Here is a 15,264-nt window from a genome sequence, read left to right as displayed (position 1 = left end):
TGTGTGTTTTCTTCACTTTTGAGAAATTGCCTTGGTGCCCTTCTCAAATTTTCAACAGTTGCCAACCTTGCCATGATGCCCTCTTGAAATATTGCTGTGCTGCCTTTTCTTTTCAGTGAAAATCCAAGGCAATTTTCAACTTGCCCTAAAAAAGTACTTGATGATCCCCTTTTGGCAATCTTGTACCCAATGACCCCCATTTTACAGTTTGTTACCACACTGGTACTGACCCCCCTTTAAAAAAAAAGTTTTATACCAAATGACCCCATTTTAAATTAGGTTGTGTACTGTTTTATAAATGTATATTTTACCTGAAACCCCCTACTTTCAACACGGCCGAGGCATATCCCTGCCACTTCAGATTGGGAGTGTCGTGGGGCGGGGGCTTACTTGATCAACTACTATATCAAGTAGTACATTATGTTAGTGTGTCATCTTGTTCTCAGTCGCTATGTATCATGACAAATTTATTAATGCTCTGCATGCTAGTCAAAAATTCATCATATGACTTGTCTGCATGAATGTTGACAGAATAATGGTGATACATACACACACACAAGAATCAAGCCTTGTTAAAGGTGATCGCTGATTGGCCCAATGATCGCTGATGGTGCCCATGATAAACAAATAGACAATACACATGTATCACCTCATATTGATCTTATATCACCTCATATTGATCTTATAACAAGAAACTAACAGGACCAAACCATTATTTCTGCAGGGGTCAAAACTGGTTTTTAATTTTAACCTAGTGGTTCAAAACGTTATTCTGGAATTTTTTGAAAAATTCAAATGAAATTTGAAACTTGTCGTCTGCAGTCGAAACCCGTGTGCAGAGAGTTAGTAGAACAGGTGGATAAGACACCTGACTCGGTCATATATGGATACATGTGTAAGACATTATGAGCACAAACAATTCAGGAAACCACTCTTGTGTAGTGTATTGATCAACATACATGTAGACCCTCAAGCCAAATTGTGATAGTCCTAGGTACTAATTAATTGATGGTGAGTTCATGGCAATGTTTATGCTTCCATGGTAACACATTTCATGCACAGCGCCATTTTTGGTACACCTGCTGGAAATAAATTAACATCTTTTTTTAGCCACATGGATACAGATGTACTGCTATTCAGTACATGGCTATAGCATTTAATAAAGAATTGGAACAATGGCTATAACATTACTAATAAAAGAATTGGAAAAAGAGAATATTTAAATAGGTTATTGTTATAATTGCCTAAGGTCTGAGCAGATTGTGTTGGTAAACATATGTGCTTGCAGTTGTGAACCATTTCAAAGAGCCTCAATGATGTGGATGAATATTGGCAACAAAACTTCACAAACAACACTATGGAATCCTGGTGGGAGTCAACCAACCATACCATGCAGCCAAGATTATTCTACAATTTGTGTTTCTTTTCCAAATTCCACATGCCACCTTTTTCAGACGTAGATCAAAAAACTTTCACCTTACAGTCCAACGTTTTGTTTGTTTACAATTTCATATGGATAGCTACATTCACACTGTCAGGCCAGGCAAGTCGGAGGACACATTTTATGGAAAGACTAAGATGTCATGTATCAGCTGGAGATGGGATTTGCTACAATGTTGAAAAGTGATGATGGATTATGATAGGAAGCATGTACCATCATGGAATGATTCTGGATTGTGCATTACGAAAGTCCATCTAAATGGCTTCTAAGCAATTTTGATGTTATGTTTTATCTGTTGGTAAGATGTGCTTTATATCTCATTTGTTTTATCTCACTTATATGACAGGAGGCATATAGGGTCATTCGGTGTCAAATCACGCACACAAACAAAAGGAAATTAAAACCTGACCCCTTTCAAATTGGTTCTTAATTGGCCTGACAGGTCTTAAATTTTAAAATTAAGCTTTTTCAACCTCAACTATCCCATAAACAAAATTTGAGCCAATTGAATTTAAAGAGGGTCGGGTGTAACCCATTGTGTAATCGGACACGTAATGACCCTATAGTGCTTTTTGCCAAAAACAGTCATTAACGTCAGAGCGCATTTCATTGTACACATTTCTAACTGCGAGCATTTCAGTCAAAACGCTATCATGTACACAAGTGCATATTTTTTTAAGATGCAAGTGTGGTATAGATGCCTTGACACTTTGACATGACTGATTGGGCTAAACAAAAAGAACTATCATAGTTGTAAGTCTCAGAAGCTAAGACGTGGAAGATTTGCATCAAATTTTAATTTTGTTACTCTTGACCCTGAATCCTGAAATAATATTAGCAGTAACTGTCAAGAAGGATTTCTGTCCATTTTAAGCCATAATAATGCGATAAAGTGAAATAAACACTGCTGGTTATTTTGGCCATTTACCTTGGAGTTCACATTGGGGGACTTTTAAAAAGTTGTCTCGAGATTGCTAATTTGACCTGACAAACAGCAAATTTGGCAGATTCCATTTTCTGGTATCATTACAAATATTCCAAAAAAATCAGGTTTGAAAAAAATAAATGAATTTCATGAATTTCATATTATAAGATTGTACAGTGGCTTTAATGCATGCATTGAAGTAACCAATTTAATTGACTAGGGCTCTAATAATGGAGGAACTTGAATGGGAATATCAGAATGCAGTGATCTTCAGCACAAAAGTGATGCTATGAGCAAATGTCATTGTGGTGGAAAATATAATTGTAATTATAAGCTGTTCTATCTTTATATATGGAGGTATTGTTTTTTGTATGACAATTTTCCAAAGAAGCATTCTAGGGTTGAAAATAAAATTGAAAAATGTGTTAATATGAACATATGGCGGCCTGGAAAACAGTATTCATGGCCATTCTTTAGAAAATTGGGGTTTAAAAATAAACTTGCACACTATGTTGAATTTTTTGAAACCCCTTGAATAACCGTTTTTTTAATGGTATAAAGTTAATACTTGTATAAAATTAAAAACTCAAAACACAAAAGGAAGTAAGGGTTAATGTTTTAAGGCATGCGACAATTAGGTGCTTTTTTTAAAATAGTGTTTTCAAGTGTTTACATGATATTTTTTTGGATTAATTTACATGGCCAAAACAAAGAGAACAGAAGTGTCTTTCATACAGGGTGTCCAGAAAATCATGCTGGACTAAAGTGTACTTTAAATCAAGTTCTGTGTGATTCCCACATCTATTAGCACTCTTGAGCAAAGGACCAGATTAATTTGATTAACTTGCAATTGCAAGATAAGTTTTTTGCACTTTCATTTATTTCAAGTCGCACTTTTACACACAACCAGCAACTCCCAAAAGATGCATGCAAACACAAAATTAAACGCCTGTCATGGTTCGCATGCTAGTTATTAGATCAATTATTCATCCTTTTTTGTTTGTGTTTGGATATTAGATCATTGAATTTCATCTACCTTACAATTATAGATATAGCACCACCTTCATTGGGGCCCACTGTGTTTCGGTTTGGAACACCTTGTTTTCCCATTTCATCAAACCTCAACTTTCTTTGAAATGCCTGTGGTATCTTAAAAATTTGTAGCAACAGTGGGTTTTCCTAGACCACACAAGAAATATGACTTCATGCAATTTGGTGATTTATGTTTAATCAGGTTGGAGTAAGGCCTTACAAGAAGTGATTAATACGTTTATCAGGATTAAAGCCATAATGTATGATCTTATAATATGAAATTGGTTAATTTTTTATCAAACCTGATTTTTTGGCATATTTGTAATGTCCCAACTTGCACCTAAATGGAATCAGCCAAAGTTGTTGTGTTTCTAGGTAAATAGAGCAAAGTTCAAGATAAAGTCATGATTCAAAGAATTGTGACTTTTTGTCCTCCTATAGAACTGCATGTTAAACGGCCAAAATAACCAGCAGGGTTTCTTTCACTTTACTTGTTATTTCAGTTCAACATGGACAGAACCCCTTCCAAAAAATTATTACTAGTATTATTTTAGCATTTTAAGTATATAATATAAAATTCAAAATTTGAAGGAAATTGTATATTAACCCTATAACACCTGTAAATACCACAAAATACCATGATGAAAAATCCTGCGCAAGCATGAATCCCAGGGTCTGCGATGACGCAATCACCCTAAGTGTGATATGCTCACGTAATTGCAATAACCCGTGCAGCTACCGGTCCGCCATTGTGTGGTTGGCATGCGGGGTGGTCAAAGGTTTGAATCCCGGGGTGCCAAGTCAGAAATAATTCTTCTTCTTGAAAAATTCGGATCTTCTTTGACTTTCGATATCAAAACCATGGGTCAGTGTTAGGGTTAGGTAAGATGTATTTTTCCAGATTAGAATGTCTTCTAACCCTAACACCTGTAAATACCACAAAATACCATGATGAAAAATTCTGCGCATGCATGAATCCCAGGGTCTGCGATGACGCAATCACCCTAAGTGTGATATGCTCATGGAATTGCTGGCAGGGCAGCAATAACCTGTGCAGCTACAATGTACCGGTCCGCCATCGTGTGGTTGGCATGTGGGGGTCAAAGGTTCTAATCCCGGGGGTGCCAAGTCAAAAATTCTTCTTCTTGAAAAATTCAGATCTTCTTTGACTTCCGCTGTAAAAGAGAGTAAGAGATTTAAAAAGGAAGAAAGGTGGGAGAAAAGATGTGAAGGAGGAAAAATTGATCAACATTGGATTAATTGGAGTTTAGTTCATGTAACATTTTAAAAAAGTGCAAAGGTTGAAGAAACAAAATTCAGCAGCATGTACACCACCTGATAAATGTATTGGTAAGCCAAAACCATATGCACTCCACTGGATTCAAATTATTACTCAGTTTTTAACTACTATACATTCTACAAAATGTATTAGTCTAGAGTACAATATTTTAATCTTTATTTCAAATCATGGACTCAAAGTGAGTTATATAGCGGGAGTATCTTAGCAGTTTTGTTTTGTTTATTTTGCAGGCTTTTAATTAAATATATAAGGCTTGATAATGAAACCTTTCCTTTTTACAGTGTTTTGTTTTTTGTCCTAATTTTCAGGATATTGGATCTTGGGTCTGGCCCCATCTGGCCCATATAGTAAAACAAGGCTTCACTGGTTATTCATGTACATGTAGAGGAAGTAAGTTTTATACAGTGTGAAATTTATGCAGAGAAAAACATTTTGTTTGGTTGATTTTTGTTTGTTTTCAGATCAACAAATGAAAAGAAGATGGAATGGTTTCAAAGGCACACACCATTAGAATCATCAATGCTGAGTGATGGCCGAGTAATAACTGGCAGAATGCGCAGGTAATGACACCTAAATATGCTATTAGTGATCCAACAAAACAGTCAAAGTATATATTTTTTTTATTTTGATTTAAACTTTTGATCCAAACTTTTGATCAAAAGTTTAAATCAAAATCATGATTTATACCAACACAGATGAACTTTCAACTTAAAAGTGAAGGTGGTGTTTTTATGTGTAAAAAAAAAATGAAATAAATATGAAGCTCAATTCCGCTGCGTACATGGAACATTGGTATGAGCTACAGGTGTCTATGGACAGACTCTTCCAACATTGACTAAAATGTGACCTTTTGCCCTTATTACAAAAAAAAGCGCAGTGATTTATAGTGCGCTACGCACAGGCACAACACCCTAGACGTTAATCCACAAGGCTCAGTACTCTTTATAGGTTGTCGCTGACCACTACAGCCCCACATCAACGATCATTCCATAAACCACCAAACAACACATGTGACCTTTTGCCCTTATTACAAAAAAAAAAAAGCGCAGTGATTTATAGTGCGCTATGCACAGGCACAACGTCTAGACGTTGATTCACAAGTCTCAGCACACTTTACAGGTTGTCGAGGACCACTACGGCCCCACATCAATGATCATTCCATAAACCATCAAACAACACAGAGACTTGCAGCTAAGAAGTGCATACCCCTAGACATTCCACAATTGACCGTCACATCCAGAATCAGCGCCCCGAGTTTCGAACGGGTTACGACGACAAAATTAGCAGTAAATTCCTTGTCCAGGGGAACTTCAAGCTTACTCAATTTTTACAAGAGAGTATACTATAACCACCGCCGGGGATCGAACTTGCAACCTCTCGCACCATAGTCGATCGCCTTATCGACTATTTAGGATATGTTCGGCACAGATGAAAACCTATACAGACTACAGATATAGAGTCCCTGAGCTTTGTATGCTTCGTGAGGGCCTACGTGTCTAACAAATCACACATGTCTTTTCTGGCTATCATGGAGATGTATTTTGGTTTATTATAAGCTCTGTGGTGCCTATGTACATTTATGCATAATAAATGTCAAGCCTGTGCATTGAAAAAAACCATCAACATGGTAACAGGCACAGAATGGGTGTAGACCCCTACCGTTCATGTGCGCATGCTTCATGGAGTGATTGGCTTCATGGAGATGATGGACTTCACCTGTTGGTGAATATGGTCTGTTTCTTTTCCATGTCTGTAGTGTTCAGGTTTTTCACTTGCTACACTTTACAAAATTACAGAAATAGGATTTTTTGTTCAAGGATTTGTTTGATTTCCTGGTATGAATCCCTGATGGCACCAAATAAAAAACTTTGGTGAGCCGCATTAGGTGACAATTTACTCTTATTTTGATTCAACAATACATTTATACACCATTCTAATTATCAGCAAGTACATAAGGGCGTAGCATGTAGTAAATTCACATGACATACCCTATACTATGATAAGCTCCTAATAGGCGAGATTTGTTCGGTTTTTGTTACTTCACGAGCCAATAAAGTCCCAACTTACGCCCGGTATATTCACGAAAGTGCATGTCAGTCACGCAAAGCGCAGTTCCGGTAGGTGCTGCGCCCAGCTGTGTGTACATAATTCTATATCAATCAAAGATGTTATGAGTCCCGCCTAGAATGAGCTTATCAGAGTATAGGGTGCTAATTTGGTAAAATGGCTTGGGGTAGCTGATGAGTTATAAGGCTTTTATCGAAACTCTGCTTTTAGCAGCACTCTAAAATGAAGTAAAGGAGTCCTGTGTCCTATATAAGGCCAGATCAGCAGGGATGGGGTCCCCTCATGATTCATTCGTCATAAGACACCACTATGCATATGTGTGTATCCATGTAGCAGCCGACAAGTGGATCGTTTTGATATGGATATACACATGGTGTCATAATGTGAGTGCCAGGCATATTTCTCATGGTAATTTATCAGTAACCTAAGTTCCCATGTCTTCCATCTAACTTGTTTCCCCCATGATGGAACCTCATCAGAAATGTGTATACACACTGTGTACTACACAGCATAGTTTATGACACAAAGTATATGATCTCTGGTGTGATTGTAAACTTGATTCTCAAGCAGTTATTTTCTCTGGTGATTTTGGTCTTGGGAGTCGGATAGCCACAAGAGATACAGCCAAATGAATTAGGCCAGTAATGTGTGTAGCCAGCCCAGTTGTTCGAACAGGGCAAAAGCCTAGTCATTGAAATATTTGTCCTGATTGGAGGTCATATGTGCCAAATTGGGCTGATTTGGCATTAAATGTCAATTGAAAATATTTTCCAAGGGGGCTGTCTGCCCTCTGGTTGGGTTTTTGTGAGAAACAAAGCATACATGTACCTAGCTTGTGCATGGCAAATGCCAGAGCTTCCATTACCTTCAGCAGTGCATCAGACAAAAGTACCAATACAGGTGTGTACAGAACTACAGTGTGACTGTCCTTTTCAGATATTTTGCCAAAAAATGAACGGAAAAGAAAGATAGAAAGAATGCCCAATATTTGGCTGTATGTTTATCATACATTAAAACTAAAACAAGCAGAGGTGGTTGTACTAGTACCATGCAATTAATGTGATTAATTCATTGTAGAAGACTCATTTGACTACCAATTATGTGCATTTCATGGAAAACAGCAGCTATATTTTGTTTAGAACTTACTATATAAAATCTTACCTGGGAATATTGATGATATAGCGTGCATTTCAAATTATTGAATATTGATACTATTGGCTTCGTAATTAATCATTTAATCCGGCGCAAAAAGTGCAATGTGCGGCCATGGTGGCAGGGGTGACATTTGACCGGTAGTGGTAGCGAAGCTCGGTATCCAGTGTTTCTAGAAATTCTATGATCGAGAAAACTAAAATGCCTATAGGTGTATATCCCTGGATATTTTAATGTTTAATTTCTTTATTGTTCTGTTCTTTTTATTAATAAGGGCTACATGCATGCCTGAACAAATGAATTTTAGCAGCTGTGTTTGAACATGTCATGTATCATCAACTATGTATGTTATGATTAATTTTAGACCGGCGGCTTTCAAGGTTGCTGAATTCAACAATGCAATTGTTTTCGTGTCATTATGTATAAAGCCTGCTTTTGTTTGCTTTATTGTTTGTTAGTTTATTTGTTTGTTTAAATTGCATTCTTCTCCTCTTCCTTTTCTTCATCTCCGTCTTCTTCTTTGTGTTCTTCTTCACCTTTGTTACTTAACACAGAAACATTATTTGTTGCCCATTGTGGTCCTCTTCTTCTTCTCCTAATTTTATCTTCTACTTTGTTTGTTCCTTTATACAGAAACATCATTTGTTGCCCAGTGTGGGCCACACAACATTGCCCCTCTAGTTGTAACTTCAAGGACTGATCATAGGGGTATGTACAAATCTTATAGTATATCTAAATGTGGATGAGCTGTAACTAAAAGCTCCAACAGTTTGTTTGGAAAGCTGGGTTGTAAACCTATGTGTGCATTGAGCATAGATGTTAGATGAAGAGAACTCTGAATCAAAACTGCCATTTTTGTTTGTTTCACGCGGAGGATACATAGTGTACCCACTTACTTCATTATTTCACCATGTGCTCGATTAGGGAGGACAGCCAAAATGGTTCACTGATCTCAGCCAAGCCAAGCTACCACAAAATTTGCATAAAGTTGCAAGTTGGTAGTTTTGAGACATCCATGCTGCTGAGTTGAGGTATGTTGGTAGAGAGCCATTCAAATATTGGTACAAACAAGCAACTTAAAATAAACATGTTGGCTGACAGGTAGCCAATGAAGGCTCACAAGGTGTTGAGATATGTGCTCACATCTCTTAGCTCCGCAAATCAGATGCACAGACGAATACGCTGAAGTTTGTTATTATATTTTTATAGAGCTGTATGTACATACTTTTCTGTTGTTGCTCATACAAATTCACTTCATTTTGTTTATATTTACAGGACCATCCCCAGTTGTCCAGTCTGGACCACATGATGTCCGTCCTGTAGTGGTGACAGCAGCAACTGCTTATGAGAGGCAAGGTATGAGTGATTTCCTTGCATATCTACAAGTATGTCATAACAGCAGTGTTGGGATACACTTATTCAGCTATCTGACTGCTGCTGTGACATGATCAAGGGGGAATGAGTCGGATGTCGCTAATATTGTTTTTGAGATATTGGCAAAAACAGTGTTCAAATTCTTTTGTTTTATATTGTTTTCAGTCATTGATAAATTGCTCATAACTCGGTAACCAGATGTCTGATTTTGATGGGGTTTGCATAAAAATGTAGCATTTGTAAACTGCCAGATGATGTAAAAAACTTCCAATTGAAAATTGCTGACATGTGACTCATTCCCCTTGATCATATCACATATGTGACCTGCCAACACAAAATGAGCATAAAATTGCAAGTTGGTAGTTTTGAGACATCCTTGCTGACTGAGTTGATGTTGTTTGTTTGCCGTTCACCTGTACAAACCAGCAGTATGTCTTTTACAAAGGACATACTATTGGCTTGAACATGTGTGTGTAAAACAAAACAACAATGCAGAAGCCAGGACATCTTGAAACTACCAATTTGCGACTTTCCGTTCATTTCATGGTGGCAGACTAGGTAACATATTTGGTTATATTTGAAGTTTTAATCACCATCATAATTTAATTGAGGTATAGCATCATAGCTCCTGCATGTATAGGGTGATTCACCTCAAGGTTGGCAGTGACGTATGTGCATATTTTGCTGGTTGCAGTACATGTACATACTCCCCGCAATGCGTATACACACATACAAGGGCAATTTGTCAACACCCTTGTGGCACAACCACATGAAAGCAGACGCCACTACCAAATTTGAGGTGATGATAAGACTATGATGTGATTCTCAAGTAATGCAGTTAATCATGCCAAAAGTTAAATATGATGGAATTAAAACCAACAGCCTATAGTTTGACCAGCTCGTAATCGGGGGGCCTTATAACATGGCAGATTAATATCAAAATATTTAATTTTGAGAATTCTCTGGTGACATCTTGCCAGAAGCATCGCAAATTATTAATTCAAGTACTATATTTTGTTAACTTTTTGAACACACAAAATATAGACCAGGCAGGTCAACAAATAGCTTAATGTGGGGCTACTTTTCGGTGTACTAGTAAAAGCCTAACATTTCCCGCCTATTACTAGCTGATCAAACTATATACCTGTACCCTTTAGCTCTGATTTAAGACCTCATTTGTTGAAATTGGTTGAGAATTAAAGAATCGGTGATCTAAAGCCCAAGGAAGAAGAAAAAATTATGAGAGATAGGAAGGAGAACATGCAATGCACCTCCCAACTCATCAAACAACCACACACTCGAAAACTTGTTGAACATTTTCGTCCTAGTGAGTCTCTGGCTTGACTAGGACATCGTTGAGGTAGACAGACTAGAATGTAGGGGGGTTACTCCAGCATGGAGCATGAAGAGCCTAAGAGGCTGCCTGCTTAAGAAGCTGCCTGGGATCAGGTATCATGAGCCTTCACCAGGGAATCTGTTATCTGTTTAAAGTGGGCGCTGCAGATGACAGAGGAAACTCGGGGGCTTCTTGTGCTTTTAGCTGGTGGCCTACATGGTGTGAATATAGTGGTGAACAGTTATCTAATCTCAGGGTTATCGCAGGACACTCAATATGGAATGCAAAATAATAGCCAATTTCACTGCAAAAATCATGATCACACAGTTTTTTGTGAGGTATGCCAAATTTAGATAGTTATCATACATGCTTATGTCTGCATGCCTACAGATCTCTGATATTTCCCCCTTGATTAAGTTTGTACAAAAAATGCTATGCAAAATTTAGGAATTACTACACCAAACAAATGTTGCCAAGTACCTTTTGCTACTCAAAATAAATGCTGCAAATACAATGCTGGGTGGGGTTAAGACAATGAATGTGCAATAAGCACCTCAACAAATGGGCTATCCCATTTAAAATCCACACTCCCTCTGTGGAAGATTTTGGAAATATCTCACAGGGGGAGTATGAATTTCAAATGGAATGAACATATTAGGTAGCTCAATTTGAAACTTACACTCCATCTGTGGAAGATTCAGGTTGAATCTTTCTCAGAGGGTGTATGAAATTCAAATGGGGCTGCCTAATGTGTTCATTCCATTTGAAATTCATACTCCCCCTGTAGGAGATATTTCCAAATTCTTCCACAGGGGTATATTGAAAGACAGAGATAAAAAGACTAGTTCATGTCTGAAACTAGACAGAAAATGCCATACTGCGAAGGTTGGCAACCAATCACAGCGCCCCTTTGCTCTGACGTCAGATGCGATTTAGTCTCTCTGTCTTTCATTACAGTGTGTATTTTAAATAGAATAGAACAATAAAATCCTCACTTGTTTCAGTCATCATATTATCAAATTGATATGAACATGATAAGAATGTTGTTAATTAAAGTATGCCTCACTTGTGTAAAAACAAACCAGAGTGATCGAGAAATTAATGATTGAATTAAATTTTGTGCGATTTGTAAATTGCGTAAATCAAATTGATTATTTGATGTGAATTGCATAGCCGAACATAATCTACTTCCCTTAAGTGAGCGGTGCTCAGCATGTGTGTCATCAAGAAATAGCCTAACCTAGTAAATGATGCTATAACTTTCAAAATCAATACCTGTATCTCAAGGCACAATTATAACTCTCCTGTGTACTAAGAAAAACCATGCATTTGAGTCCAAAGTAAGTAAGAATGACATACATGTATTCCACTTATTATTTTTTTCAGATGACTTTAACACGGTATCAATGTCCAGTCCACATGACGATGAGCCTGTAGTGGTGACAGCAAAGACCAAGGTAAGCAACTTTTTTTTTTTCAAAGGAAAGATGTATGCATATTACATTGAACTGTAGGTAAAATATTTAATTCTCGATCATGAAAGCCAACTTCGGTACGCACAGATATTTGCGTCAAGCGTACTACGCAAAGATACGGCGCCAGCACATCTTTCGAGAATTTACCAATCACAGTCTTTGGTCTCGCGAGTGTGTTGTTCCACGAAAAGTATGCTGATGTAACAGTACGCAGAAGGTACATCATCTCATGATCGAGAATTAAATATTTTGCCTATAATCTTGGAGTGGCAGGATTTTTAAATTTGCACATTATTGTATTCCATATTGAATTTGTGGGAATAAAATATACGCAGCATTCATTTAATTTTTGCAATCCAGCTGTTAGATTTATTCTGATACACTCTTTTTGTTGCATGGCATTATTAAAAATGACAAAGAAAGAAGCGTCAGCAAGCTTAGAAAATGTAAAAATAATGAAAATATACAGTTCTTATATAGCAGGAATAATTACTATTCATCTTTTGCCAATGTAATTGACTACGGCGTGGTAAAGGAATTATTTGAGGTTTATCTTTATTTCATTTTGTTTTTCATTTCATTTGCAGATTAACTAACACTTTGGCAGTACCATCACCATTCACCACCATGTTTCATCAGAGATGCCACTCACCTGTTTTTGCTGGAATTCAGGCTTCTTGTCAAAAATTCAATGTCAAAACCTCCAAAAAGTCAGAAAAATTTCTGAATCCAATTATCTGATAGCATTAGACATGCTTCTTAATATCAACACATATGCGCAACATCTTTTAATGATACTGTGAGCCACAGCAAAGGATATTAGGCTATGTGGACTACTGTCTGTGTTTTGTGTTTTTACCAAGAGCCAGTTGGCCATTTCTTCGCATGTGCCCTGTAGATCAAAACTGTATAGAGTAATGGAATAAACATACTATAAATTACCGAAACGGCAAACTACAAGAGTATCCAATGAACAGACGGTATATCAGACATTGAGAAAGATGTAAAGAACAAGTGGAACTGAGTGTGGTGCAAGGAACATGATCAAATGGAAATTTTTTGATTTCTTGTGCATTATATTTAGGAACCTTAACCTGTTGACTTGGTACTTTTGTATATTGTGTGTGCTCTTCTCGCTACGCACTAGTTTTTAATTTCCTTCTTTTTGCAAACGATACAGTGGCATCTCTGTTTCATCTTCATCAACTAACCATTAAGACTCACAATATTTGACTTTTACTAATCATATCTGAATACTAAATCCCAGTAAATGATGGATGTGAGTACAAGTATAATGAAGTTAATGATGTCAAGGCATTGAGGTGTTAGAGGAAACCACATGTTGAGCAACTGCACCCAATGAAATGGGCTATCCCAGTTGAAATCTATATGCTCCCTATGAAAGACATGACCTTAATCTGCCACACAGGGAGTGTAGAATGCAAATGGAGTCACCCATTCAGGTAACCCCATTTGAAATCTACACTCCCTGTCTTGAAGATTAAGGGCATGTCTTCCATTGGGGGTGTATGGATTTCAACTGGAATAGCCTGATGTGGGTGGTTGGGTCAGGATTTGTTTTAAAATTTTTGTTTTTTACTGTACTGTAAAAATCTGTGAAAAGTTGAAAAATCTGAATTTTCTGAAACAAATTGCAGTCAAAATTAATCAACTTAGGCAAAAGTTTTTCATTGCATACTGCTAAACAAAAAATAAAATAAAAAGCCAAAATCTGGGTTGGTCGAATCATAGAACATTTTTTGTCTTTGCCTAGTATAAATATATTAAATGTATGAGGATGGCACCAAATACAGGGCCTAATATTGTGGCACCTTTATGTGAAGAGAACTATATTGGTATGATAATGTGAAAAAAATTATTATAGTTTTCAGCAAGGTTCTTCAGCAGCACTTTATTTCCCAATCAAGCTGTGTAGCAATGTGTGACTTAGTTATTTTTATTCAAAAATCTGAAAGAGCAGTCAGACAACACTGAAGGACCTTGCTGACTACTATAGTTACTTGTACATAATTACCTTGGAGGAGTATAACAAGGTAAATATAATTATTGTATGCAAAATAATATGAGTAATTATAAATACATAGGCCTGTATAGACATGTAACAAAAGATGATAAATTAATACAAGATTAAGTAAAAACATGATACATTGGGTCATTTTGTCTTTTGGTTCATTTTTATTTTAATTGATTAAAATATTTTGTCCAGCCGAGCATTTCAAATCAATGACATGCACAGAATTCAAACCAGAGAACCCAGACTCCCTATACCGCCATGTACAAGTGGGGGTATTCGGGTCCTTGATAACGGTGCGTTGAAACTAACGCAAACAATTCTGTGTCTCATCTGAAACTTATAGATATCGCATGCAGGTCGCATCAAGTGCGTCTCTCATCTAGTATGCGATGTCTTGCTCACATGATAACGATTGCGCATTCCAAGCGAAACCAACTACCCCCAATTTTTGCTCCATGCGGGTATCAAGATGGCGGTCGAGTCCTGGTTCTCTGGTTTTAATTATTGTGATGACATCATATCTAACCAATCAAAATAAAGAATTTGCTTTCAGGAAACAGGTGTATCGCCACAGAATGGTTTGTCACCCTTCAAGAGGATGCACTTGTTCAGCCGCTATATGTGCCTCGTTTTACATGTAGTAGCTAAGAATAAATACTAGACTCGTCTCAAGTGAAGGTCACTTCAAATCACTCTCAAGACACATGGTTTAGAAATGGTCTCTGTATTCCTAAACCATGTGACTTGGCAAAGTGACCTCCAGTTAAGATGAGTCTGGTGTTTATTTCTAGTTATTATGTAAAAAGAGAGCCATGTAGCAGCCGACAAGTACATCCTTTTGATATGGATGTACACATGGGAATGAACAATAAGAGATAAAGAAACTGAGACTAATCATATTATTGTGCAATACAAGCAAGATAAAATGACCATTGTACGAGGTTACATTACATGTGATTGGAAAAGTTGGATTGCATGTGTACAATGTGTAGGCCGATTTATACATGCATGTAATAAACTGTCGCCTACACAGGTATATTTTTAGTTAAACACTATTTTAAACCCATTTTTATTTTTTTCTGAAAAGCAAAAATGCACTTGATAATCATTAAAGTTGATTTTATGTG

The 15,264-nt window shown here is 37.0% G+C and overlaps 1 long non-coding RNA gene across 1 annotated transcript; it reads left to right on the top strand.

The window, feature by feature from the left end:
* Window positions 1–1,535: 1,535 nt before the first annotated feature.
* Window positions 1,536–14,206, top strand: LOC140140038 (uncharacterized). The gene is made up of 6 exons (XR_011857202.1): window positions 1,536–1,739; window positions 5,160–5,258; window positions 8,551–8,625; window positions 9,193–9,273; window positions 12,014–12,084; window positions 12,690–14,206. It is a non-coding gene; the product is annotated as an uncharacterized lncRNA (long non-coding RNA).
* The last annotated feature ends 1,058 nt before the right edge of the window (window positions 14,207–15,264 follow it).

Source organism: Amphiura filiformis, chromosome 18 (assembly GCF_039555335.1).
Source record: "Amphiura filiformis chromosome 18, Afil_fr2py, whole genome shotgun sequence".
Taxonomy (NCBI): Eukaryota; Metazoa; Echinodermata; class Ophiuroidea; order Amphilepidida; family Amphiuridae; genus Amphiura; species Amphiura filiformis.
This window is presented reverse-complemented; position numbering and strand designations above follow the sequence as displayed.